Here is a 26430-nt window from a genome sequence, read left to right on the forward strand (position 1 = left end):
CTTTGATTCTTCTGAGCGGCCTCTCCCAATGTTATAAATGATCTGGCCCCACCTCACAGAGGGACCTTTGTTATTGCAAAATCTCATGTTTCCACAGAGCCCAGGGAAAAAAAGGAGCCTTTGGTGGTGGGTTCCAGCATCTGTCTGCACTCTGTTCTGGTGAGGATCCCGGCCGTGGGGATGCTGGCCCCAGCTTGGCCGCAGAGCAGACCCCATGGCCCTGGCCAGGTAGCCCCCGCCTGTCTGGCCACCTGCCAGCCATGGCCTGTTCACCAGTCAACATCTGTGATGAATCAGAACCTCTGAACAGCTACTCAGGGCCTTGGTGGGGAGTATGAAGGTTGGGGGGCGGTGCCTTCAGCCACAGACTAGGGCAGCCCACAGCCCCTGTCCAAGGGCTCCCCTGGCTGACCCTGGCTCTATTGGAAGAGGGGAAAGGACCGGAGACTCCAGCTTTCAGAGTCTGGATTCATGCACCGTATGCTAGGCCTGGGGCTTTGCAAACATTTTCTCCTGCATCGCACCAGCACCCCCCAAAGCAAGGCACTATTATTTTTGCCTCATTTCAACTGAGGGTAGGGAGGATTAGAGAGGTTAAGTACCTTGCCCAGGGTCACACAGCAGGTGAGTTGCAGCTGCTGCCTGCCCTGTGTTAGATTACCAAGTTCAGAATGCTTTATACTATTTGCATCACTTTCTTGAGCAGAGAAAATGTGGCCCCGTTTTGGTGTCCAGGAGATAAATGCCTTTGTCTCAGTCCTCCTAGATCCAGAGCACGTGAGGGGCCAGGCCCTCTGCAGTCAGCCTTGCTCACATATTGCTCTAAGACCTTCTCAGAGCACCATGCCTGGTTTTGGAGCCCAGCCAAAGAGGATATGGGCTGCTTTCCACCCCCAGAGCATCATGGGAATATCCTGGGGTGCTGCCTGCAGAGATGGAACCTCAGAACAACGGCTTGCTGGAGCAAGCTTCCAAGGTCAGCAGCATGAGCCCAAATTGCAGATGAGGAAACTGAGACCCAGAAAGACCCAGTGACTTGCCCAAGGTCCCTTAGCATATGAAGCCTTCTTGCTGCCTTAACATCCTATCTTAATGTGTGAAAATTACAAAATAAGCCCCCAGCTTTGGAGTCAGACTCTTGGGTCTGCCTTGCATCAGAAGAAGTCACCTTCCCTCTCTGAGCCTCAGTATCCTCATCTTTGAAATGAGGATAACAATTCCTGCCTTCTTTCAGGGACTCTAATAAATGGTGTCTGGCACACAGCAGGGCCTCTACTTGGCTCTCTTCACCTCTACCCCACTAGTAGCTAATACCTGTAGGCTGGTATTTACTGATTATTATAATAGACACGAGGCCTTAAGCACCTGGCATGTGTTACTCATGACACTGGGGGCTCTGGGTCTTCAGCTGTAAAAATAAGCACAACCAGCGGCTTCGAGCCTCGTGCTGGTCATGTTCTGTGCATCTGATGAGCCTCATGTGGCCTAATGTGATGCAGACTAAAATCATGCCCATCTCACAGACCCATAAACTGAAGTCGGAAATAACTTACCCAAGACTCCTGAAACCCAGGTCTGCCTGATCCCAGAGCCCAGCTCTCAAACCCAGGCCAGAATCTCTGGTCAGAGAAGCTGAGGTCACCTCCTCCACCCATAAAGGATGAGGGGATCCCTGAGCAGGCTAGGGGAGGAAAGAGGACTCGGGGTCCTCATCAGATGCAGCAGGGAGCGGGGCTGGATGTGGGTGGACAACAGCTGCAGCTTGCAGCCTCCTGATACCTCCCCAGAGGTGGAGTCCACAGGGCTGATGCTCCACACACACACTTGGCCAAGGCCCCACCCTGAGACCCGGAACCTGGCAGTCAGAGCAGGATGCGGTCAGTGCCGTGGACACAGGGACCCATCTGTGTGGGCACTCTGCCCTTGACCACGCCTTTGCCAGTCACCAGGCATTTTGGCTTCATCGGGCAGGGCCCCAAGAACCCTCCGCTTCCAGCCCCTGAGGCGGTCCTGCTGGTATTCACCGGCGCTGCCAGCCCCAGCCTCTCTGTCTCCTGCCTGGACAGTACTGCAGTGTGCAGTGGCCAGCAGTTGCCCTGACTCAATTCCCCCACCTAGTGGACCACTCTCCAGTGGGAGCCAAAGAGATCCACGCGGAACTCAGGCCCGACAGCAGCACCCTCCTGCTTAACGCCCTTTGCTGGCTTCCCCCTTCCTTCCGGATGAAGTCTGCCTTCCACTGGCCAGCGAGCTCCATCTCCTGCCTCAAGGCCACCCTAGGCTTGCTTGGCCCTCCTCTTTTCCTGAATCGATGGTGCTCTCAGGCCTCCAGATCCCAGCTCTCTCTGTTTCCTCTTCCTGGCCTGTCCCTCTTGGCTTCTTTTTATCTTGAAGACCCAGGTCATCTGTCTCCTCTTCCCGGAAGCCTCCTCTGAGCCAGGTGGATCCCTCTGTCCGTCACAGCTCTGGTCACGCTGAGCTTCTGTCTGTGCTCCTGTCACCGCCGGGAGCTCCCCGAGGGCTGGCCTGGGTCTGACTTGCTCCAGGACGCCCACACTGCCCACCACCGGGCCCGGCCTGGAGCAGGCCTCGGTATGAGAACTTGCATAAGCGGTTCTCATAGGCCCAGCCCAGGAGCCGGGAGCGGTTGACGCCCCTCCCAGCGCCCGCCGGGACGCCCGGTGCTCAAGCTGGCCTCGTCGGCAACTTGGCACAGATATTTTATTAATAAGCACATTTGGCACTTGCCTTGCACCTTTCATCCTCAGCTCTCCGAGCGCCTCCCCAACTTTAATTAATTCTCCCCACACCCCAAATAAGCTGCTCTTCCCACGGCAGATAATGATGTGTGAAGCTCCTTTCTGTAAAGGTGCCGTGAGTCATTCCAGGGTGTAATTAGAACCCTCTCTTCCCTGTCTCCTGGGCGCTTCCCAGTTCTGCTCCTCCCTCCCTGGGGCTGGCAGGTGGACTCAAAACCTTCAGGATGGAATGCTTATTTATTACTGTTATGATAAAGCCATGCAAGAGCTTGCTGTCTCAACAGCTTAGATGTGTCATAAGAAAAAAATGACAAGATAATTTTTGCAGAGGTGAGAGGCAACCAGAGGGGCGGTGGGTGGAGTGGAGCACATTGGAGCCTGATTTGTGCAAGCTGGCTGGTGAGCTGGTATTGGGGAGGGCCCTGAGAAATCAGTTCTAGGCACCTCTCCTTCCTCCAGGAAGACTCCCCTGATAAGTCCACACAGATTGGCCTTTTCTGGGTCACTATGGCCTTTAGAGCAAAGACTCATGTTTTGGTAGGTGATTGCTCTGTGTGGGCTTGCCCTTCCCAATGACACTGAGAGTCCTTGTGGAGGATTCATGGTTCCATGTCTTCGCCTCCTGAGAAATGAACAGAGGACTGGGTATTCAGTGATGAGTACTTGTGACTGTGTAGGGGAATGTGGGAATGGGGCAAAAGCTGGATGGATGAATGGAGAGATCGATAGATGGGTATCTAACGGGTAGGTGGGTGGATGGGTGGAGGGATGATTGATGGATAGATGAGTGGGTAGGTGGGTGGATGGACAGATAGATGATGGATGGATGGATGGGTGGGAGGTGGGTGGATAGATGGATGATGGATGGATGGGTAGGTGGGTGGATGACGGGTGAACAGGCCCATGGAAAGATGAATATGCAGGAAGATGTTTGGCTAGATGGAGAGCTTCATGGAGAAATGAATGAAGGGGGGGTTGATGGATAGATGGATGAGAGAATGATGGATGGATGAGGGATAGATGTATGGCTAGATGGGTTAACAGGTGATGATGGCTGGGCATGTCTTTGGATGGACAATAACAACAGTAATAATATTCTACCCAGAGCTAATTTTTGTTGGGGGTCCAGGCACTCTTCCAAGCATCTGTTCCAAGTATATTCATTAAGTAATTTAATGTTGGTAACCATCATTAGAGGAGACTGCACGCTGGATTGGGAGATGATGGATGCCTGGGTGTGTGTTTTGGTGGGCACACAGATGGGCAGGTGCCTGGCTGGTGTGTGTTTGTGATGGAGAGCTGGACAGGTGCTTGGTCAAGCGGATGGGGTGCTGGCTGGGCAGGAAGATGAGGCAGAGGGAGTAGTGGACGAGAGATCAAGGTTAAAGGGAAGAGCTTGGATACTTCATCTGTTTCCACCCCATTCCCTCCATACCCGCCTCCGGAACCTGGCATCATCCTTGGCCGCCGTCTCACCCCTCACCCCACCAACTCTCGGAGCTCCAGCTGTTTACACTCCTGACAGCCCTGGCTGGATTTGGTCCTGAGTCCCCTTAGCTGTCCTGGGCCCTCCTGTGTCCCCTCCACGTGGCAGCCAAGAGGATCTCACCAAAACACAGCCCCAAGTCCTCCTCTGGCCCCCAGTGCCCGTGGACACCCAGCCTTTCACTGTCAGCACCTGCAGACTCACTAAAGGGCCCGGTTTCCTCCCACAGGTGCCTTCAGGCTCCTGGGCCCATTGCTCACGCGATGCCCCTTCTGGAAGGCCAGACCCCACTGTCCACCTCGGGGCCCAGGGAAATCTCTTTTCTCCAGGGTCTCCCATCTCTGCCCACCCCTCTTCAAGTCAGCACAGAGGTCCCTGTGGGAGGTGACCCCCAGCTTCACCAGGGCTGGCCTCCTCGTGCGTAAGACCAGGATTCTCGCCAGTGGGGTTGTCACCAGGATTGATGAGATGTGGCCGTGCTCATTATGCCAAGCTGACCGCGCTGTGCTCACAAACAATCAGCTACAGTTATTATTAATAACGTGTCTGCCTTCCCCCACCAGACAGTACATATTTCTCAAAAATAAGATTGGGGCTGGTGCACGGACTAGTCAGCTCATGCAACAAATATTGCTGGAGCTTCTCCCGTGTGCCAGGCACTGTCTGGGTGCTGAGATGATACCACCATAGTCGGTGGCTACGGGCATCCCAGGCCTTGGGGCCTTGGCACCTTCTGGGGAGTGATGACCAGTGACAGAATCGTGTGCCCACTAAACGAGACAGAACCTGGGTTCCCACCTAGCCGCTCACCCTGGCCTGTTTTCGGGACCAGAAGTGGCCCTCGCCTTCCAGAGCAGGGCAGGCCCTCTGTCTGTGTGTCTGAATCTGAGTCACTTCTCTCCCGGGGACAACGGGGTGACCTTGCTTGTGGGCCCCGAGCAGCTAAGAATAGCCTGGAAACCCGAGCAGCCTGCTGCCCTCCCACTCCATGTGTGTGCGGTGTGGGGGGGCGCGGGCACGTCCTGTCTCCCCCCATGGTGAAGCCAGCTGCCGCTGGCATCCTTGGGGCACAGCTGAGCCCGGCCAGCTGTTTGGGAGGAGAGGAACGAGAGGGAGGGGACAGTTTCCATCTTCGAAAGTGACAAGCCAGCACACGGCTGCAGTCCCGGGGGTCCACCTGGAGCCTGGGAAGGTGTTTGAATCCTGGCTTGGCCACTTACTCGTGGGTGACCTTCAGCACCTGTCCTCTGGTCTCTGTTTCCAAGGTGAGGATACTGTCGTGCCTCGCTTTAGGGTGTGGAGCTGCCTCGAGTCCCCACCCCGATCCTACACCTGTGGGTGGACTTGGAGGCCCTTGTCCCAGGCCCCACCTCCACCGTCCAGCTTTGCTGAGAGCACACTCCTGCCTTGGCTTCCCCTGAGTCCATGTGAATAGTCAGGAGCCTCCGCAGCTCAGAGCCTTACTCTGGAGCCCAACAGCCTGCGGCAAACCCCAGCCACTCACAGGCTGTGTGACCTCAGACCGCTCACCTGACCTCTCCCAGCCCATTTTCCCCACCATGAGATGGAGGTAATGGGCCATCTCACCTGCCCATCTGTCTACCCACCAGAACACACATTCAGACATCCCTCATCTCCCAATCCAGCTTGCAATCTCCTTTAATGATACAAGCATTAAGTTGGTGCGTGCATGTGTGTGTGTGTGCTAAGTCATTTCAGTCGTGTCCGACTCTTTGTGATCCTATGGACTGTAGCCTGCCAGACTCCTCTGTCCATGGGACTCTCCAGGCAAGAGTACTGGAGTGTGTTGCCATGCCTCTACATTAGTTAACAAATATACTTGGAATGAATGCTTGGAAGAGTGCCTGGAACCTCAATAAAAATTAGCTCTGGGTAGAATATTATGACTCTTGCTATTGTCCAGCCGAAGACCCACCCACCCATCATCACATGCCACAGCACTGTGGAGGGAGATATGCATGCGAAATGACACATAGTAGGTACTTCTGGAGCACATAGTAGGTGCTGGTGCTGGTGTCGTGCTTCTTTGTGGGCAGAGCTGGGCGTGGTGACTGGCACAGGAAGTGACCTCTGGAGACCAAGCTGGGAAGGAGACGAAATGGACGCACTGTGTGTGTTTCTGGCAGCGAGGGCAGGGGAGGGGGTGGTGCCTGGGACTGGCAGGGAGACCATTTGAGCAGGTTTGGATAGAGGAACAGCCTCAACTCTCGGAGATGAAAGAGAGAGAATAGGCTGTCCCCTCAAGAAGAGAGTTCCCCATTCTGAGAGGCAGTCAAGTATAGTCTGGTTCCCAGAGATGTTGCAACAGCAACTCACACGTACCTGGACAGTATCTACGCTGGGGTTCCATGACACGGGGATGTCTCTGGATCTGGGGCCGGTAGAGACAGACTGTGTAGCCCGGGGGAGAAGGTGGTGCTGTCCCGCAGCTTCCAGTGGTAGCTCTCCGGGCTGCCCACCTCCCAGCCCTGGTGCTGCACCGCCCCAAGCAGCCGCAGATGAGCAGACGGCTTCCTCCTCCCGTGGACATGCTGGAGGTGAGGGCACAGGTGTCTTCCCGCCCCCACCGTGTCCTTGCCCTGCAGCTCAGGGCGTCTTCCCAAAGCCGCTGACCTGTGTGCTCCTCGGCCTCCTCCAGACGGTATCAACGCCCAGCAGCCTCGGGTATTTTACACAATCAGTATAATGAGAGCCTGTTTCTGCATTAGGGTCTCAGCTTAAAACCCTCCCACCATTCATTCATTCCACAAGGCTACTGTGCTGACTGCTGCAAAGCAGGGACTGCTCCACCTGGAGAGAAGATGTCAGGGAGGGGGCGATTCTTGGTTATATTCATAACTGGGCCACTTCCTCCCTCTCTCGTCCCTCTGTGGGCCGTCAAGTCCCAGGTCTGGGCCTAAATCTCTCCTGAACGCCAAACCCGCATCAGCAGGTGCTCAGGCCCCGGGTCTGCAGGCAGGCCCAAGGAGGGACTCTGTCCCGCTGCCCCAAACCCACCCGCTTCTGTGGCCCTGGGCTCCCTCCTGCCCTCCAGTCGGATGCCCCTCCCAGGCTCTGTGGATCCCACCTCCGAACCATTGGCGGAGTCTGTCCACTTCTGGCCACAACAACCCCACTAAAACTCCACTGTCCCTCTCGCCTAGACAATTGACAAGTGCAGCAGCGGCCTGGGGTCGGCCTCTCCCATCACCCCTCCATCAGCTAGTGTCACAGACCGGTGTCCATCCGGCACTTGCGATGGACAAGTAAAGCTGAAGTTCTCAGCAGCGTGTCAACGGGGTTATCAGTAAGGTGGTTCCCCAGGCATAGAAAATGAGCAGGGACCCTTCTCGGGCGCCCCAGTCAGACCAGAGCAGAGGGAGACTGGAAGGACAAGTAGCTCCTGTCCTACTTCAAGTCCCCAAGGGGGAGGGGCTGCTGCCCCCACCTCCAGCCTGGGGGACCAGTTGGAGGGTCTGTCCTGTGCTATTGGAGCCTCGGTGCCCGGGGGGTTCCCTCCAGGAGAGACCAGGAGAGAGGGTGGGTCTGGACATGGTGGTGCCCCCATGGCTGTCCTGGCAAAGGTGCCTGTCTTGAGTCCCGTGGACCAGGCCCGGGGCCCAGAGCCTGCCTAGGAGAACAAGGGACCCCAGAGGAGAGGCTTCTAGGCGTGGACAATCAGAGAAGCAGGAGCTGGAGTGGGGAGCAGCTGCAGCCCAGAGCCAGTGATTGCATTTGGGAAGCCTCCGTGGCGGAGGTGCCTTGCTGGTGTGCAGAGGACCAGAGAGGGGAGACAGGTGGCAGCTGGGGTGGCGTTGCGTTAGGGGCCCAAAGAGCCAGCGGTTCAGCTGACTCGCTTCCTCGCTCCAGGAAAAATGCCCAGAGCTCCGACTGTCTGGGGCTCCCCTCCCCTCTCATCCACAGACGGAGCAACCCTGGTTTCTGGCCCAGACCGTGAAGCCGTGTAGCCAGGCTGGTGGGGCTCGCTGCCCTGACCATCGAGGTGGGATGTGTGGGGCCCTGGACTTTCTCCTGCCTGGGCCTGAGTCTCAGAGGACCCGGAGGTGCCTGTGTTGACCTGCAGACATGTGAACTGACTGTGGAGGTTTCTAGATGGTGGGCTGGGCTGGGGCAGCATCCCTTTCCAGCCCGGAGTCTGGCCTCCGGTGTCTCAGGCACGGGCTTGAGTGAGGCAGAGCGGAAGGAGGATTTGAGCCTCTGAAATCATCCCTTGCTTATAGCGAAATCCGTTCCTGGCGACCAGGTGGTCCCCCACCCCTACGCCCTCTGCCTCCCAACAGGTGTGCAGCAGGTACGTACGTGTCCACCTGTCCCTTTGAGAACTCAGCAGAGCCAATCAGCAATAACCACAATTAGACGCACACCCTCCACAGCCCCATGGCGCCCAGAGCAAAGCTGGCTCACAGAAACTTCCCCGCTGGGCACTGGTCCTGGGACCACACAGCAACGCTGCTCACCTCCTTCAAATCCTTCCTGAAACGTCAGCTCTCCAGTGAGCCCTCAGGGGTCTCACTACCTGTTCCCCTCTGAAGATTCCCTTTCTCGGTCTGGTTTCTGTTTTCTCTGCCCGCTACCATGGCCGAAGCGCCTCCTGACTGTGTGTGTGCTGTGTCCCTTTGCTCTGTCGTTACACATGCCCCTTTGATCCAGCGGTTCCACCGCCCGGGAGCCGGGCTCACTATCTGCTCGCCTTCCAGTATTCCCCCCAGGGCCCAGCACACAGTAGGCCCTCAGCAAAAATCTGCCGAACGAATGAACCAACTAGGATTCTGTGGAGACATGCAGCAGAACACGGGTGGGTATCTGGGCCGGCTGCTCTCCACCACGCAAGTGTTTTTAAAATATTTTTGTTTCATTTATCAGAAAATCAAGGCGGTGTCAAGCACGGTAATACATCTAAATTGGTTGATTAAAGCGCAAGGAAGAAAATGGTATTTTGTGGCAATTAAACAGAAGCCACGGGAAGATTTAGAAATATTGTGATCCCTGGTGAGGTTTTTGCAAATGGGGTTTCTATTCATAGCGAGGCCGTCATCATCTTATTTCATTATTTCTGGGGGCTTTCTTCACTGCTCTTCCCCTGGGTCTCTTGATATTGTTATATAAAGTGATTTCAATCATGGAAATCACACACTGTTTGTTCTTGCCGGCTTGGGAGCCAGGCCTGTTGCGCAGACAGAGGTGGCCTGGGGGTCTTGATGAGGATGTTGCAGCTCCTCTTGCAACAGGTGGAGGTCAGAGGCTGAGTCCCCGGCCAGGGGCACACAAGGTAACCAACTCGCCTCTGAGGCTCCCGTCCCCGACCCTTCCCCGACTCCAGCAAGCGCACTCCTTCCTCAGGGCCTTTGCACTGGCCTGTCCTGCTTCCTGGACATTTCTGCTGTCCCCAGGTATCCCTGAGGCTGGCTTCCTCCTTCCTGCCTGCCTTGGTGGAAATGTCAGTTTTGAGAGGAGGCCTCTCTAGAGCACCCCTCACCTCCTGAAGCTTCCACTTGCCTTCTCAGCTTCTTTTTCCCTGGGACATTTATTGCCATCTACTATATGATACATGCACTCGCTGAACTGTAAGCAGTAAACAGACTCAAGTGTTCTTTAGGTGGGTGGGGGCTCCGATCTGGGGGCTGAGGGAGAGGGACGGGCAGAGACCGACCCAGGTTTCTGGGCTGAGGAGCGGGATGGGGGATGGATGGGGAACCAGGGCCACACTTCCCTGAGCAGCGGCTGGTATCCCGGGCACACTGGTGCCTGCAGAGCCCCCATGTGGCCCCGCCTCTGGCTGGCCTGTCCCCAGGGCCTACCTGGCACTCAGCCTGGCCTCCCTAACCCTGTGACTGGCCCCTGATTACCTGTAGCAACCGCTAGCTGCCCTTGGATTGCTGTTAACACACTGAACTGTTGTTGATAGTTTCCAGTCACTAAGTTGTGTCTGACTCTGCGACCCCATGAACTGCAGCACGCCAAGCTTCCCTGTCCTTCACCATCTCCCCGAGTTTGCTCAGACTCATGCCTACTGAGTCAATGATGCCATCCAACCATCTCATCCTCTGTCGCCCCTTTCTCCTCCTGCCCTCAGTCTCTCCCAGCACCAGGGTCTTTCCAGTACATTGAACTGAAATGAAAGTGAAAGTCACTCAGGCGTGTCTGACTCTTTGAGACCCTACGGACTATACAGTCCATAGAATTTTCCAGGCCAGAACACAGGAGTGGATAGCCTTTCCCTTCTCCAGGGGATCTTCCCAACCCATGGATCGAACCCAGGTCTCCCGCACTGCAGGCGGATTCTTTCCCAGCTGAGCCACCAGGGAAGCCCACCGTGAACTGTGTCCCTCCGGGATTTACGTGTTGACATCCCCACCCTCAGTGCCTAGACTGTGGTACTTTTTTTGGAAATAGGATTGTTGCAGATATGGGTAAGTTCAGATGAGGTCACAGTGGAGCCAGGTGAGCCCTGGTCCAGCGTGATCGATGCCGTTATAGAAAGGGGACATTTGGAGACAGACACACCGGGAGAAGGCCACGTGAAGATGGAGGCAGACATGGAGGCAGCGGCTCCAAGCCAGCGAACACCAAAGACAGCCAGGAACCCACAGAAGCTGGGAGAGGGGCTCAGGACAGATCACTCCTCAGAGCCTCGGAGGCAACCGGCCCTGCCCATACCTCGAGCTCCGATTCTGGCCTCCGGACTGTGAGCGCACGAATGTCCACTGCTTTGAGTTCCCAATCGGTGGTGCTTCACTACAGCTGCCCCAGAACGCCGGTGGCACTGCAAGCTCGAACTGCCCAGCCCCCGACCCTCACTCGGCACCCTTGCAGCCCCACCCCGTCTGGAACTGTCTGTCTGGGAGCGACACCCTCGCTCATCAAGCAAAGAGGCAGCTGTCCGGCCCTCGTTCTGCCTTTAAAAATTAGGATAATAATACCCACCTCCCACGGCTGTCACGAGCCTTCAGGAAAACGCAGCGGCAACGCACCTGGTTCGTAGTAAGGTTCAGTCCTTGGTGGCAGCCGTGCTGCGGTTATTTTTATTATTGTTGTTATTAATAGTATGATTGTCATTGTCTGCCAGCTGTAGGATCTGAGCTAGTGTGAGGGGGGATCAGAGAGCTGGGCAGTGGGGCCTCTGCCCACCACCCTGGGGGGAGAGTAGTCCGCCTGCAGGACACGGCCAATGTGCGTTCACACATTCAGCCGTTGTTGCAAGCTCTGTGTCCAGACACGTCTACACCCCCCAGGAGGGAGGTGCATCAGTGTTGGGTGAAATGCAGCAGGGCCTGGGCTCTGATGATAGCATCCAGATGGGCTGCGGGGGCCCAGGGGGCACCTGATCCAGCCTGGACAGGGTGGTAGATGCAGGGAAGGCTTCACAGTGTAAGTGACTTTGAAAAGGGCATCAGAGGAAGGGAATCTGTGTATCCAGGCTCCCAGCTCCCACACCCGTGTGCTGTGTGGCCTTGGGCTGGCCCCTCACCTTCTCTGGGCTTCCATCTCTCTGCATGAAAAGCAAGCACCCATCCCCTAGAAGAGCTTGGAGTGGTCACGTCTGCCGAGTCTCATGGCTGTTGGTGGTGTTTAGTTGCTCAGTCATGCCCAACTCTTTTTTGATCCCATGGACTGTAGCCCACCCGGCTCCTGTGTCCATGGGATTCTCCAGGCAAGAACACTGGAGTGGGTTCCATTTCCTTCTCCAAGGGATCTTCCCAACCCAGGGATCGAACCCACGTCTCCTGCTTGGCAGGAGGCTTCTTTACCACTGAGCCAGTTAGGGAAGCCCTGAGTCTCATGGAACCCAGCCCCTGTTCTCCAAAGCCAACCCAGCTAAGGACCCATACATATCTCCCTGGAGGCACTTGAGCCCAGCAGGCTCAAGGCTGACATTTTGGCCAGTTCTGAGAGTCGCGTGCCTGCGGATAAGAAAAGAAACCTCTGGACAAACATCTAAAGCCTTTGGCGACCCCCTGCCCCGCTGTTCCAGTTGAGGAGAAAACAAATAGCCGAATCTATCCTGCTGAAGACCCACACCCCGCCGGGCTGAGCCTGAACCATCCAATAAGTTCCCGGTTCCTTTATTCAATTTCAGCTCTGCAGCTGGCCACCTGCCTGTCCTTTTGAGTACTGAAATAGAGCGATAAATGGGAACGCCGGAGCTGGGCAGATGTCACTGTTTCTGAGAGTCGCCCCTCGCCTGCCACCTGGGATTTTGTTTTCCCTGTTGGAAGACGGTACCCTTAGTGACACGGACTCTTTCTCTGCAGGCAGATTTAAGGCATCTTGTAAACGGGAGCCACACATGGAAAAGGGAACTCCAGTTTGCTGAGCACCTGTTCCACTCAGAGAGCTGCCTTCTGCCCTCTGCATGTGGTTTCTCTTCTCCCCATCCCTATTTTACAGATGTGAACTTCGGGGCTGGGTGCTGGGAGACGAGAGAGCCTGCCTGCGAGGGGAGCCAGTAGGGAAAGTCAGGGGCTCTAACTGTCAAGCTTGCTGGGGAACAAGACCCAGAGTAAGATTTTGAGGCTGAGCAACTTCAGGAGGACGGCCAGGCTGGGGGTGAGGGTGGAGGTGGCGGGGAGGAGGGGTCTCGGGGCGTGTGATCAAGAGAAAAATTGCACTGGGCACTGGCTAAAAATGGCAAGGAAGCCTTTATCCAAGGTTGCTGGGATAGGAGAGTGAGAGTGAGCTCAATTTGTGGATCCAGCAAGGATCCACATAGCTGGGGAGGATTTAGAGCCAAGGAGCGAAGTGAGGGGGTCAGCGGTCGGAAAATTACCAAGAGGAACTTATTAGATCTCAAGGGTAGGGGAATTCTTGCTAAATTGTTCCAAAAGGGTGGTGCCTAAAGGTTAAGGACTCAGATACCAAGGGGCGGAGAACAAGGCTGTGAGGGGTGAGTATCCTTCCTGAAGTGGCTTAGCAGGCTTCTCAGCCAAAACTGGGCTTGGCAGCTCAAGGTCAAGGAGAAGAGGGCTCAGGAAGCCTGACGGAAGTTTGGTTCAGGAAGGAGTCATGTGGAAGTGGGGAGACCCTTAGGAGAAGGAGGTTGAGTGTGACTGTCCAGGCCTCCCTGGGGACTTGGCAGGGCTTGGAGACGCCCCAGGATGTGGTGAAGGGATGGCCAATGTCCGGGGCCAGGAGGAAGGCGGCTGGGGCTGTGCTTTGACCCTCTGACTCAGTCCTCCGTCTACCAGGTGGGGCTCCTGGTGTGTCCTGAGAACACCCAGGGGCAGCAGCTGCACGTAAAAGGGGCCTGACAACCGTGAACTCGCCTCTGGATCCGGCGCCCCAGAGCCTGGGGTTTGCACCCTGAGTTGCCACCCAGAGGCCCAATGCCTCCAGTGCGATTTGGGGCGAAGATTCCAACTGAGACAAAGACACATGTTCTTTGCTACTGCAGCTCCTGGGCCCGTGGGGCCGCCTTGTTGGGCTGTTTACAGCTGGCCGCTGGCTGGGACCATAAGCGGTGAGGAATTCGGGGCTGGGGCCAGCGGGGCTTGTCATTCTGCAAGGATGTGCGCTCTCTGGGTATTTCTGGGGGCTGCAGTGACGGGCTAAGCTCCTGGCACTGATGGGGGCGCAGGCGAAAGCACGTGGGGGCCAGATCACCCCCGAGGAGCCCTGCCAACCGCCCTCGTGACTCAGCTCCGGGACAGCTAATGGCTTCGGGATTAACTTGAGCTCTGCCAGCAGACGCACTGAGGTCAGCTTCATAGCTCGGAGCGATAGTGGGCCCCAAACGGGAGGGGAGATGCAGCCGGCTCTTGGCTGCGTGTCCCCATGTGTGGCGACGTGTGCTGGCTCGCTGCCCGCTCCCAGAGAGAATGCGTTCCTCCCGGGCAGTGACCACGCCTGAGTCACCCTCGGATCGGTCCGACAACCCCTGAGCAGCTGCGGAGCCAGGCAGGGGTGGGGCACCGCCGTGCCAAGATAAATAGGTCCCGAGTTCTGTGTCCTCGAGCTCCTTCCAGGAGTGGGCCCCTGGCTGGCACGGGCGACCTGATATAAAGCAGTTGGCCATGTCACCGTCCCTGAAGGCAGCTTGTGGGGAGTCCAGAACCTTCCCTGACCATTTTAAAGGCTGTTGTAGCACATGGAAAGCTGATGGGCTCTGGAGGGAGCCAGGCCCAAACCCACGTCCTGCTCAGCCTCCGGCTGGCTGTGTGACCATGGTCAAGTCACAGTCTCTCCCACCTTGGTCTCCCCATTGGAGGCAGAAGTCTTGTTGTTGCTGAGGGGTAGGCGTTGCTGTTTTTACAGGAGTCACTGGGGTCATGGTCCATAAATTCTAGAATGATGATGAATCACCCATGCTATGGACTGAATGGTGTCCCCTCCCAAATGCATGTGTTTAAGTCCTAACCCCTAGTACTTCAGGGAGTGACTGTATTTGGAGTCAGGGCATTTGAAGAGGGGATTAAGCTAACACGAGGTCATTAGGGTGGCCCTCTTCCCACAGGACTGGGGTCCTTATAAAGAGATGAGTAGACGCATGCAGAGCAACGACCATGTGAAGACACGGGGAGAGAGAGAAGGTCGAAAGGAACCTACTCTGAAACCTCGAACTTCAGGCCTCCAGGACTGAGGGGAAATAAAAGTCTGTTGCTTAGGCCAGCAGGCCTGTGGTGGCCTCAGCAAATGACTACAGCCAGCACTGATGTCAGAGGAGTGAAATGAAGATCAGAGCCTCTCGGGCTTGAATCCACCCGCGTCCTGCTGCTACCTGTGTGGGACGTCGGTGGAGCCCCGGGTCTCTCAGGGCTGACCTGAGCTGGTCCTTACAGCTCGCACTCAGAGAGCCCCAGATGCTTTTCTCAAAGGCAATGCCTTCCATCATTCCCGACGGGGGCAAAGCCAGGGCCTGGTCACAACCAGGCCCCGGCTTCCGCCTCCGGGGACCATCCGTGGGGAAGCCCTGGGTACAGAGAGGCTCGCTGGGGTTATCACCGTGGCAGATCGCTCAGAGAAGCAAAGTGAGCCATGCAGATCCGCTCAGTAGAGTTTAAAATCACTTGAACTCAGCCTATCTGAAAATTACAGAGGGAAACGAGGGGAGGGAGCTGATGGATTTCGAATGGCTGTCTGATTATCTACTTTATTTTTCTTATCATCCTAAGTAAGATAGATGGTTTTTAATCCCATTTTGTGAGGCTAGAAAGCATGCCCGGGGCCACGTGGCCACCGGGAGTGGAGGGCGGGTTTTAAAAGGAGCAGAGGAAGTGGGGCCAGCCCGCGATGGTGGCAAGAGGGGGCGCACCCTGGGGGCGCAGGGCTGGGGACAGGAGTCAGAGAGGAGGCCTTCTATCCCACACTCGACTTCTACACGCCTGTTCTATTCGCCACAGAAAGGAAGCAAAAGTCTGATCGTTGGGTCCTGGCCCACAGCCCCTCCCGGGGGAGGTCCCCCCAGCCCCTGGCACCTGCTGGTGTCTGGCAGGCAGGCACTGTGCCTCTCTCTGTCCCTCCCAGTATCTGGCACAGGCTCTGCCTGGCAGGTGACCGTGACAGCAGATGCGCTCTGTGCCCCATCTCATGTCCAGTACCTGCGGCAGTGCTGTGATCCAGCCCGTTTCACAGATGGAGAGACTGAGGCCCAGGGAAGCTGAGTGACTTGCCTGAGACTAAACACCTGGAGGTGGACACCAGGACTCACCCGCGGCACTTTGGCCCCCGTGGTAGGGTGTGTGATCGCTGGGCCACCTTGCCCCTCAGCACACGTGTTGAGTGACCCAGTAGAAGAGGGGCCCAGGGGTCTGGGGCCCATCCCTTTGCCTGGCCCGGCTCCCTTCCTCGGTTGTAAAACAGGCCCGCTCCCCACCATGAGGCTCCTGGCCGGCTGCAGGAGAGGCAGGGGAGGGCCAGCCTGAACTGGTCAGTTCTGGGCCCTGTTTCTAGGTGTGTGGACCTCTGGGAGCTCAGGGAGGGCTCCACCCTGAAGCCTGGCTCAGAGCGGACATCCCGATCCCAGATCGGCCTCTCTCCCTGGGCCTCCTTGCCCTCCTTGGCCCTGGGCAGTTGCCTTGAGGAGCCTCCGGTCCACATGTTAGCAAGCCCAGGGCTCAGAGAAGGAGTGGGCACCAGGCCGGCATCCAGGATCTGAGACCCCTCTGCCCAGCACAGCCCTCTGGAAGGGCCGGCCCGCAGGATCGGGATGCAGCCCAGCAGTAACGAGGGCTCCCTGCACAGCGGGTTGGCAGCGGCGTCTGGATGCCACCTAGCATCCTCCCAGGGGGTCCTGGAATCCCGCTCGGCTCTGCGTCTGACTCTGGTTGAGTCAGTGCTCATGCCCGCCGCCAGCTCTGGGCCGGCCCATAGATAGAGGATCAGAGAAGAAACGGTGGAGTGTGTTGGGGGTACCTGGCCCAGAACCCTCCTTGGTTAGAGGGGCCTGATTCACTGCTCCCTTTCACAGATGTGGAGACTGAGGCCCGGAGAAGGATGGCTGTGCTCCTGCAGGCCCTGCCCCCACCCTGGCCGCCCCTCCAGCAGCTGCTCCCCTTGCTCGAGATCACAGAGGTGGGGCCACTCGCACCGCACCTCCTGCGTGGGGACAGGCCTAGTGTAAGGAAAGAGGAATTGGGTGGGACCCCTGGGTCTTGGGTGTGGGGTCAGAGGGTCATATGACTCCTCCCTAGGCAGCGGAGCAGAGCAGGGGGAGCTTCCGTGGGGAACCAATCCCCTGAGGTGCAGCGGCTGCCCCCCTGACCCCCCGAGGTTCTGGCTTCCTGGTGCCCAGGATGGAGGGGCCCCATTTCATGGAGAGCTGGCTCCCCACCAGCCCACTCACTCAGCTGACACTTGGGGAGCCCTTTCCTGTCCAGGAAGCAGTGTCTGCCTTCAAGACCTTGTGTGAGAGTGGTGGTCAATGCTGAGATGGGGGAGCATGGGGTGTCAGGAGAGCCTGAAGTGGAGGCATTGGAGATGGTGCACACCAAACTGGTCCGGCCCTGGGCACAGGTCCCAAAAGCAGCCACCACTTTGTGAACAGGGTTGAACTCCAGGCATGCCGCGGGGTCGGCCTGGAGGAATGGGTCTGGCTGTAATTTGCACGAAGCACTGGAGTGTGCCAGTAGTTGCTGGAGGAACGTGGGTGGAGGAAGCAAACAAACCACCCCCCAGGGTCTGCCCAGTGTCCCTTGGAGTCCTCTGGGGATATAGGTTTGTAGACAAGAGGCAGCTGGAGGTGAGCCAGGAGCGGGGCTGTGCTAGAAGCTGAGGGACGAAGGGGCTCATTCTTGGGGCCAAGTTAGTCCTTGAAGAAAGGGGCATCCTGGAAGCTGAGGCAGAGGACAGGCATTGCCCAAGGAACCACAAGCTCTGGGGCCCTTGGGGAGGGTCCCTGAAGATGGCTGTGCCCATCTGGAGACTCTCCCTGCCCTGCTTCTGGCCCTGTTGTGAGCCCGGTCACTGAGGGGTAAGAACCACACCCAGCAATGGGGGACGAGGGGGACAGAGGAGAAAGTGACCACGTCCCAGCCCCTAAAACCATGTTGAGCTGGGCTGGGCCAGGCGGAAGCTTTAAATTCCATGAGACTCTGAACTTTTAATGTTGGACTTGCCTGGACTTTGTATTATCCCAAAGTGCCTGGAAAAACCACAGGAAATACCCTTAGTGTTCATGCCAGGATGGAAAGAGTCTGCCAGGTAGGAGTGAGGAGCTGGAGGAAGAATGAAGCTTGTCCCACCCCCAGGTCCCCAACCCATGCTGAGTCCGTCATGGGCATATCATGCCGAGGGGTGAAGAGCCATCAGCCAGTTGAGTGGGGCTTGGGAGGCAGACCCTCGGGAAGGGGACGGGTTTCCCCTGGAAGCGGGGTCAAGCGGGAATGGAGTCCTGTGCAGGGGGCACGTGGGCTTGTGGGCAGAGCCTGGAGAAAGGCTGCAGTCACCAAAGACCCAGCCCCCCGAGAGGAGCCCCCCCACCCACTTGTTACCAAATTGATGAGTCTGTGGTCCTAGCTGGTCCGTGTCAGGGCTGGGACTCCAACCAGCCATCACCTCAGACTGCATACCAAGTGAGTCTTTCCCAGAATCACTCGCACTAGAATTAATCCCATTCCCCTCCCCACACCGACAGAGAGACAGACCCAGCTCCACTGGACGCATGGGCCACAGCCAGCCCCCAGGGCTCCTCCTCTGCAGCTGAGAATGATCCGCAGCTGGGGTGGGAGGGCAGAGCCCCTCTGGCCAGGGCAGTTGTCAATAAGAGCCCAGCCTCCCACTGTTCCTTGGGCAGGTAGTTGGAGATAACTGGATGCAGGCTGGGGTACCTCCAGGATGGATGGCACAGTGTGGGGGCGGCTGGGGCTGCATCCACCCAGAGCAGGAAGATGGGGTGGTTTGTGCAATGGGTCTGGGCCTTTTCAGCCCATGGGTATGTTTGTCAGCTGCTTCCAGCTTGATTAATTCCTCCTTGCCTTGGAGGGACCTGGAGGCCCAGAGAGCAGCTGGGGCCCTTCTCAGTCTGTCTGGGTGGAGTATGCAAGGTGGGCAGGCATCAGGAAAGGGGACATGTGTGTGTGCACAGGGGCACAGGGAATGCGGGGCGTGGGGACAATCTCCTTCCTCCTCTTCAGGAGGAGCTTTGGGAACTGATCGGCTGAGATGAAAGTCTACCTCGGGCTGCCTTGCACAGCTGTGCTTGCAAGTTACTCCCCAGGCAAAGCTCCGATGTCCACTGCGCTGGGGGCAGTGGCCAGCAGGGCATTCAGGCCTCCTGAGGGCTCAGCTAGCCCCGGAGTGCAGTTCATTGTGGAGGGCACCCAGCAGCCTCTGCTGGCCTCATCCTCAGTGCCTTGTCCAAGATCACATAAAATGTTAAGGGGCACAGGGAGGCTGGAGCCCAGATTCAAGTCTGCCAAGGCCAGAGATCCCTCACATAGTCATTCAACAAACATTCATGGAGCACCAAACACATGTCGGGTACAGGGATAGTCAGAGGGATACAGCAGTGAACCAGCTCTTTGGGGGAGCTTGCAGTCCCTCGAGGGGACGCAATAGTGTGTGACTGCAAACTGAGGAGTGAGGAGTCCCACCTGAGTACAGGACATTCAAGCTGAGACCCCCAAGGGCGTGGAGGAATCAACTGGCCACATGGAGGGTGGGGAAGAGCCTTCTCAGCCTGGGGAACAGCTTGTGCAAAGGCCCTGAGGCAGAACCTCGGGATGTAGCTGAGGCAATGAAGGGCTCTCTGGGTGGCCCAAGCCTACAGGAAGGGTGCTGGTGGTCAAGGGTTGGGCCAGAACCTGCGGGACCTTAGCCCCGCTAAGACGGTTGCTCTCTACCTGAGGACAAGCAGAGAGCATGAAGGTTTTATGTGCAGTGATGTCATTCGGCCTGAGGGCTCTCCAGCTGGACACTGGGGACTCTCTGGCCACCAGCCCTGCTCTCCTGGTAGCCCAGGCTCCGCCGGCATGACAGCGCTCCGGGCGTTTCTCCTGCAGTATCCAAACCAGATGCTTCAGGCACAGCTTGTGTTTCTGACCCGCTGATGCCTCGGATGTTGGGGACCAACTTGCCATTGTTCGATGGCCAGAAACTGACCGCAAAGGCCCTAGAGAGGGCAGCAGCACGCCCGTGGCCTCACGGGATGGCCCTGGGGAGGCGGCCGGCTGCTCCATGGGTGGATCTGCCTGTGTTCTTGGCTGCCAGGCAGCCACTGGTTCCTGGCCCCTCTCCTGGGTGGGCTCTGGTCTCTGATTCTAAGAAGCCCCAGATATGCTTCCTAGAAAATATCTCCCCTGCCTGCAAACAAGCCCTCGATGGTCACCCCTTCCTGTGATCTCTGCCCTCTCACGGTGGGGACAGAGGCCCTGACGTGACCTGTTGGGAAAGTGACCCATCAGTTAAGGGAAGTGGCTGAGCCTCAGAGAAGCAAGGAACTGGGAGCTGGGGGCACAGCATGGGATGGGTGAGGCAGACTGTCCTCATGTCCTCACTGCCCCACATCTGGGCAGTGGCCGGGGAGACTGATGCAGGGACCGCCCACCAGCATGAAGTCAGATCAGGGAGGCATCCTAGAGAAAGAATGACTCCTTTTCTGGGAGGGGTGGGGAGGCTCAGGAAGGCTCCCCGGAGGAGGCGGCCTTGCAGTTTTGAGGGGTGAATAGGAGTCCATCGGGTGGCCAGGGTCTGGAGGAGGCAGTGGGCGGTGGTTAGGAGTTTACCCTGGAGCCAGAAACTGCTGGAGCTTTTGGAAAGAATGAGAATACAGCCCCTGAGACCCCAGCCCACTTCCCTCAGGCTGCATGACCTGGTGTACCGCCTCCTCTGAATTCACCTCCCAACTCTGCCCCCACACCTGTCCGCAGCGTCTCAGAAAGTCTCCATCTGAGACCAAAAGGAGTTTCCTGTAGCTGTGCCTGCCAGGCCAGCTCTTCCGTGAGCATCCTCTGTCCTGTGGCCCCTGCCCTGCGGGGACTTCAGCTCCACTGCCCAGAGGAGGCCCAGATGGTCAGAGGTGAGTGGTAATTTGCTGCACCAGCTCTTCCCTGTGTGATCAGGAGAGAGAAGGAGTGGGCCATCGGGGAGGGCCTGGCAAGGTGGGAGCATGGGGGTGGGGTGCATGCACCAGGTATCAGGTTGTTGGTCTAAATCCGGCCTGGAAGGAGAGGCCAAGGGAAGCCAAGTCATAACAGGTGGTGGTGTTTTTATCTCTTTCCTTCCTCCAGGCTGCTGCAAGCATGCACTCTCCAGGTCCTCCCATCACCAGGGAGAGGCCTGCCTCTGGTACACACCCCCTCTGACCGGATAAAGGGGTGGGGGTGCTGAGAATGTGGCCTGGACAGGAGTGGGTAAAGGCTGGGCACAGCTGGCAGCCCGGGGATTGCCTTGAGAATTGCCTTAAGACTCGTCCAGTGACCCAGTTAGAGCGGAGTCCAGGCATGCCAGCTGCCGGGGGAGCAGATGGGTTGGGGCCTGGGGGACCTCGGAAGGTTCAGCCTCACCACGCTGCACTCCCACCGGGGCCAGAGCAGTCGGCTCCAGGTGCGTTTGGACCCAGGAGACACTCGTCTCACCACAGGTCTTTGTTAGACAAATTCACATTTCTTTAATGAACGCATTCCCTCAGGGGCCTGCAATCATCCCAGTTCTGGACAACGCTGGGGACACAGAGCTCCCAGCTGGTGAAGGACGTGGCTGTTGTTTAGTCGCTTCAGTCGTGTCCAGCTGTTTGTGACCCATGGACTGCAGCCCACCAGGCTCCTCTGTCCATGGGATTTTCCAGGCAAGAATACTGGAGTGGGGTGCCATTTCCTTCTCCAGGGGATCTTCCCGACCCAGGGATCGAACCTGTGTCTCTCGCATTGCAGGCAATTTCTTTACCACTGAGCCATCAGGGAAACCTGAGGGAGGTGGATAAGGACATAAACGATGCCCATGGCAGGGTCAGGACTATAACAGAGGGTGCACAGGGAAGAGATTTAGGCATCCAGAGAGGAGCCTGCGGGAGCCTTGTGTTGGTGAATGTGTGCCTGGCATCTCAGACGTACAAAGAAGCTGCATTCATTATGCGCGCCTCCTCCCCCGCCCCCACCCCTGATGAATCGCCACGACCTCCTCTGTCTCAATCCATCTTCTGCCATCTCCGCTGCCTCCAGCTGAGTTGAGGCCAACATTGCCTCTTGCCTACCCTCCTTCCTGATCGCCCAGCAAAGAGCAAAGTGAGATAAAATGCCCAGAGCATCTGTTTAAAGGCATGAGAGAGCTACAGAGGCAACCGGGACCAAAGAGGCCAAATCCAGAGAGGAGGGAAACTCATTAACGCAAAGCTAAGGGTTCACTCTGATTTTCCCCAGAGACATCTTCCAATTTGTAGGCAGCTGTTCTGAGGGGCCAAGGAGCCAAGCTTTAAAAAAAAAAAAGACAAAAAGTGGCAGCTCATCAGAGCTCTTAGAGATCTCTTGGGGCTGGGAGATGAAACTTGGAGTTGAGGGCTGTCAGGGCACCCAGAACCTGACGATCTAAATTCCAGGAGAGGAGAAGCACAGAGAAGTGAGTCCAGAACTCTCTGCATCTACTCTTCCAAAAAGGTACTGTATCCTAAGCAGAATGAGCCTGGCAGAAAGCGGCTGCTAAGAAACTAAAAATCTAAGCTGAACTTTCAGCAGATTTCTGATCACGAGAAGAAAAAAAACACGAGTTCAGCGCCCACCAAGGAGGAGTGTCAGCGCAGTCGGACTGTTGAAGGCGGCTGCGTCTCAGGAATAAGGGTGTGTGTACATGCTCAGCTTAGTTGCTTCAGTCATGGCTGACTCTTTACAACCCTACCAATTATAGCCCACCAGGCTCCTCTGTCCCTGGAACTCTCCAGGTCAGCATACTGGAATGGGTTGCCACGCCCTCCCCCAGGGGATCTTCCTGACCCAGGAATCAAACACATGTCTCCTGCACTGCAGGTGAAGTCTTTACTGCTGAACCACCCAGGGAAGCCCAAGAATAAGGGTAAGTCAGAGATAAATATGGCCTGAGAAAGTCTAAGACCCAGCAGACAATCAGCCTGCTTGGCTTAATGTTTTCTCCTTATAATCTAAATGCCTCCAGAAGCTAAAGTCAACCCTCTCAAGAGGATTATAACATTATACAGAGGCTCTACAAACTTGTACACAGTGTTCAACATTCATTTAAAAGTTTGCGGGTATACCAGTAGCAGAAACAAGAGAGAGGAGGGAAAAAAAAGCAGACAAAATACTGACCCACTGGTGATGCAAATTCTGGAGTTATCAGGTACAGATATGAATATTATTGTAATTAGTAAGTTCAGAAAATTGGTGACAAGATGGAGAATTTCAGCCAAAAACCAGGATGTACAAAAAAAAAAAAAAAAAAGCAAAGGGAAACTCTAGATCAGAAAAACAAAATAACTGAAAACAAGAACTCAGCCAATGGAGTTGAGAGCACAGTGGACTAGGCAGAATAGAGAATTAATTAACTGGAAAATGAATGAGTGAGAAAAATCTGTATTATATATAGTGCAGAGTGACAAAAGAAGGACCGATACAAAAAAGATGATAAAAGACACAGGAATCAGTTAAAAGATCTGAAAAAGAAACGTGTTAGTTGCTTGGTTATGTCCAGCTCCTTGTGACCTTATGGACTGTAGCCTGCCAGGCTTCTCTGCCCATGGAATTCTCCAGGCAAGAATACTGGGGTGGGTTGCCATTTCTTCTTCCAGGGACTCTTCCTGATCCAGGGAATGAACCCAGGTCTCCTGCATTGCAGGCAGATTCTTTATCATCTGAACCACCAGGGAAGCCCAAAAAAGATCTGACATACATATAATTGGAATCCCAGAAGAGGGAAGAAAAGTGGGTTAGAAACAATACTTGACAAGATAATTTCCAAGAATTTTCTAAATCTGATGAATAGCCTCAAGCCAAGATTCAAGATGCTTAAAGGGCCCCTGCTGCTGCTGCTAAGTCGCTTCAGTCGTGTCTGACTCTATGCGACCCCATAGATGGCAGCCCACCAGGCTCCCCCGTCCCTGGGATTCTCCAGGCAAGAACACTGGAGTGGGTTGCCATTTCCTTCTCTAATGCATGAAAGTGAAAAGTCAAAGTGAACTTGCTCAGTTATGTCCAACTCTTCGTGACCCCATGGACTGCAGCCTACCAGGCTCCACCGCCCATGAGATTTTCCAGGCAAGAGTACTGGAGTGGGGTGCCATTGCCTTCTCTGAAAGGGCCCCTAAATCACCCCTAATACACTATCACAGAACCAAAGACAAGGAGAAACTCTCACAAGCAGTCCAAGAGAAAAGACACATGACCTTCAGTAGAACTACGATAAGACCGACAGATGACTTCTCAACCAAATGATGCAATCCAGGAAATGATGGAACAGAATACTGAAAGGATCAGATCAGATCAGATCAGATCAGTCGCTCAGTTGTGTCCGACACTTTGCGACCCCATGAATAGCAGCATGCCAGGCCTCCCTGTCCATCACCAACTCCCGGAGTTCACCCAGACTCACGTCCATAGAGTCAGTGATGCCATCCAGCCATCTCATCCTCTGTTGTCCCCTTCTCCTCCTGCCCCCAATCCCTCCCAGCATCAGGGTCTTTTCCAATGAATCAACTCTTCGCATGAGGTAGCCAAAGTACTGGAGTTTCAGCTTTAGCATCATTCCTTCCAAAGAAATCCCAGGGCTGATCTCCTTCAGAATGGACTGATTGGATCTCCTTGCAGTCCAAGGGACTCTCAAGAGTCTTCTCCAACACCACAGTTCAAAAGCATCAATTCTTCGACGCTCAGCCTTCTTCACAGTCCAACTCTCACATCCATACATGACCACAGGAAAAACCATAGCCTTGACTAGACGAACCTTTGTTGGCAAAGTAATGTCTCTGCTTTTCAATATGCTATCTAGGTTGGTCATAACTTTCCTTCCAAGGAGTAAGCGTCTTTTAATTTCATGGCTGCAGTCACCGTCTGTAGTGATTTTGGAGCCCAGAGAAATAAAGTCTGACACTGTTTCCACTGTTTCCCCATCTATTTCCCATGAAGTGGTGGGACCAGATGCCATGATCTTCATTTTCTGAATGTTGAGCTTTAAGCCAACTTTTTCACTCTCCACTTTCACTTTCATCAAGAGGCTTTTTAGTTCCTCTTCACTTTCTGCCATTAGGGTGGTGTCATCTGCATATCTGAGGTTATTGATATTTCTCCCGGAAATCTTGATTCCAGCTTGTGTTTCTTCCAGTCCAGCATTTCTCATGATGTACTCTGCATATAAGTTGAATAAGCAGGGTGACAATATACAGCCTTGACAAACTCCTTTTCCTATTTGGAACCAGTCTGTTGTTCCATGTCCAGTTCTAACTGTTGCTTCCTGACCTGCATACAAATTTCTCAAGAGGCAGGTCAGGTGGTCTGATATTCCCATCTCTTTCAGAATTTTCCACAGTTTATTGTGATCCACACAGTCAAAGGCTTTGGCATAGTCAATAAAGCAGAAATAGATGTTTTTTTGGAACTCTCTTGCTTTTTCTATGATCCAGCAGATGTTGGCAATTTGATCTCTGGTTCCTCTGCCTTTTCTAAAACCAGCTTGAACATCAGGAAGTTCATGGTTCACGTATTGCTGAAGCCTGGCTTGGAGAATTTTGAGCATTACTTTACTAGCGTGTGAGATGAGTGCAATTGTGCGGTAGTTTGAGCATTCTTTGGCATTGCCTTTCTTTGGGATTGGCATGAAAACTGACCTTTTCCAGTCCTGTGGCCACTGCTGAGTTTTCAAGGAAATGCCAAACGAGAAGTTTACACTTTATGAAAATACCTTTCAAAAATAAAAGTGAAATGGGGACTTCCCTGGTGGTCCAGTGGTTTAAAATCCACCTTACGATGCAGGGGACCCTGATTTGAATTCTGGTCAAGGATCTAAGATCCCACACCAAACTACTGAGCCCACATGCCTCAGCTAGAGAGCCTGCATGCCGCAACTGAAGAGAAGCCCGAGCGCCACAGCTAAGGCCTGGCACAGCCAAAAACGAATCAATGATCGGATGAATGAATGAATGTTTTTTTAAATGTATACAGTGGAAACAGATAATATTCCTTAAAAAATAAAAGTGAAATAAAGATCCTTTCAGACCTTTATTTCAGATCAGCTCAGAATTTATTCCCAGTAGACTTTTGAGAAAAGAAAGACTATAAAAGAAGTTTTTCAGGAAGAGGAAAATTGCCCTCAGGCAGACATATAACGATATAGGCAGAAATGAGCTAATGAAGTGGAAATGTGTGTACAACAGAATAAGAAAAATATACAGAAAGAGCAAATAAAGTTAAAATGCTCCAAGGTCCTTGCCTTTTTGCATTTTCTAGGAAGCGGTAAATATAGTCGCTAAAATTAGTTTATAACAAGTCAAAGATGCATAGTATAATCTCTAGAGTAATCAACAAAAGAACAAAGAAAGGGTAACTAACAAGCTAATGGAAAGGATAAAATTAAATAATAAAAAAACTTTTGATGTTTCTAAGATAAAGTCAGTGAAGGGACATAGAGCAGGTGGAATAAATAGAAATTAAAAACTTTTCATATGAGATAAAGATCATCTCACTTAAATTGGCTTAATTTTAATCCAACCATATGCTGCTTGGAAAAGATATCTTAAATAAAAGGACTTGTATGATAGGCTGAAAGCAAAGAAATAGAAAGAGATCATGCAAACTC

This window comes from Bos grunniens, chromosome 5, assembly GCF_055505025.1.
Source record: "Bos grunniens cultivar Pamir isolate PY7600 chromosome 5, Bosgru_T2T1.0, whole genome shotgun sequence".
Taxonomy (NCBI): domain Eukaryota; kingdom Metazoa; phylum Chordata; class Mammalia; order Artiodactyla; family Bovidae; genus Bos; species Bos grunniens.